The sequence below is a fragment of the Babylonia areolata genome, chromosome 18 (genome assembly GCF_041734735.1).
Source record: "Babylonia areolata isolate BAREFJ2019XMU chromosome 18, ASM4173473v1, whole genome shotgun sequence".
NCBI lineage: Eukaryota > Metazoa > Mollusca > Gastropoda > Neogastropoda > Buccinidae > Babylonia > Babylonia areolata.
In genome coordinates, this window is record NC_134893.1 from 15981795 (window position 1) to 15984294 (window position 2500).

Consider the following 2500-nt stretch of genomic DNA (forward strand, 5'->3'; position numbering starts at 1 on the left):
ACCCTTCTTCAAGAACGGCCTTACTTATCTGTTTTTGTTTGTTTGTTTGTGTGTGTGTGTGTGTGGGTGCGTGTGTGTGTGTGCGCGCGTGTGTGTGCGTGCGTGCGTGTGTGTGTGTGTGTGTGCAGTATACGCGCGCGCGCGTGCGTCTGTGCGTGCATGTGTGTGCCGTGCATGCGCGCGTGTGTATATGTTCTTTTCTTTTTCTTTCGTTTTTTTTTTTTTTTAATTTTCTTTCCTATCAATGATATCTCTGTCTTGTTCAGCGCCCATCGACGTTTGACATTTTTGCTCTCATCATTGCATTGACTTTCTCCCTGGCCAGGAAATTGCGCCCAGCGTGGGGTTTACAGTCCGGCCAATTTCATCGTGATGGCGGAGTGGATCAACGATAACTGAACACAAGGCAACACTTACACGGGAGCTGGAAAGGCGGAAAACAACAACAACAACAACAACACACACACACACACACACACACACACACACACACACACACACACACACACACACACACACACACACACACACACACACACACACACACAGAGAGAAACACGTTCTTTTTCGAGAAATAAAAAATGATAAAAAGGGGGGGCGGGGGGGATAGGGGCCGGTGGGGTGAGGGGTGGGGTTGGGGGGGTGGCGGAATCGATCGTTCAACATCATCTGCTCTGCTCCTCAAGATATTAAAGGCTCTCTCTGTGTATCTGTCTCTGTCTCTTTCTCCCTTAGTTCCTCCATCTCTCTCTCTCTTTCTTTCTCTCTCTCTCTCTCTCTCTCTCTTTCAGAATCTCTCTCTCTCTCTCTCTAATATGAACTGGGTTTTTTTGTTTTGTTTTTAAATTTCCTTATTTTCTTTTCCTTTGTTTTTCTTCTCTGCCCTGCTCGTGAGTAAGACCAGCATGCAAAAAAAAAAAAAAAAAAAAAAAAGCCACACAAGCTTATGTTTAGTCCTCGTTAATAAGGATTTTTGCCAGTCTTCTCTTCTCTTTCTCTCATGAAAGCGCCGTGTAATGGATTCACATTAACCCATGCAGTCAAACCTTTGCCGTGTAAAAATACTGAATAAATAGTGTCATTGTCAGATGTCATCAGATTCTGACTCTTTTCTTCACAGTCATATAAAAAGGACCATTCAAACATAGCGAATTCCAGTTTGTTTTCATGATATTTCATTTCGTTTATACGACCTGAACTAAATAGTTTAAGAACAATAAACAGGAACAGATTTTTTTTTTTTTTTTTTTTTTTGCGAGGGGGTGTGTGGGGGGGGGGGATGTGGGGGGAGGGGGCTTTTTTGTTGTTGTTATTGTTGTCTTTACTCGGCTTCCCCCCCCCCCCCCCCCGCCCCCCCTTTTTTTTTTCTTTCTTTCTCTCCTACCTTTTCTTGTGTGCATGATTTTTTTTATGTAAGAGGTGAGTGAATCAGTTTCAAAATGTGTGTCTGTGTCACATTCGCAATGTGTGTTTGTGGTTTTGTGTATGCTGTGTTTGTGTGTGTGTGCGCGCGCGTGCGCATGAGTGTGTATGTAAATCTCTGTGTTTGTGTGTGCATGCGTGCGTGTGTGTATGTGCATGAGCGCTCGCGTGAGTATGCTAGCGCGTGTCAAATAACCATCACCATGCGAAGAACGAAAAGTCTATAATATGAATCAGTCAACAGCGACAGTAGAGCACAGGGGATGAAACCTCGCACAAAACCTCGCGTTCAAGCAGGAGGAAGGTTACGTCCCTTTCTCCACTCCATTCGGTTCCCCCGAAAACTTTTCGGCCGAAGGAATGGCGGTTTTAACATCGATCTGTCTCTCTCTCGTTCGGCGCCCAGGGACATTTGACATTTCCCTCTCATCATTGATTTTATCCCGCGTCCGGGGAATTGCTCCCAGTGTAGACCGTCGGTTTAATGGCTGTCTTTTTCTTGCTTGTTTTTTTATTTATAGTTTTTTTCTTCTTTTTTTTTTTTTTTTTTTTTGGGGGGGGGGGGGGGGTGAGGAGGGCTTGGGGGAGGGGTTGTTGCTTTTTTTTTATATATATATATATAAGCAGGGGTGTGTGTGGGGGGGGGTGCGGGGGGGGGGGGGATACACAGAGCTGGGGGAGGTATGATGGGGCAGGGGTGAATAAGGTAACAGAACATTTATGAGAAGATGGGATTTGGAAGAAAAAAAAAAATACAAGAAATAAAGGACGAAAACATTTCATTTTCTCCCTGAAACATTAACAAGATCCAAACGGTAATATCCCAGCATCATTTTACGAACAACACTGAATACTCTCTCTCTCTCTCTCTCTCTCTCTCTCTCTCTCTCTCTCTCTCTCTCTCTCTCTCTCTCTCTCTCTCTCTCTCTCTCTCTCTCTCTCATTTACGGTAAAATGTCTCTTGGATTGATCATAACTGACGTATTATTATCAATTTCCGTTGCTTTTCTAGATTCTGCAGTTCACTGTAATTGTCATATGAAAACATTCATGAGGCTTTGAACGTTGTTCTGTGTGA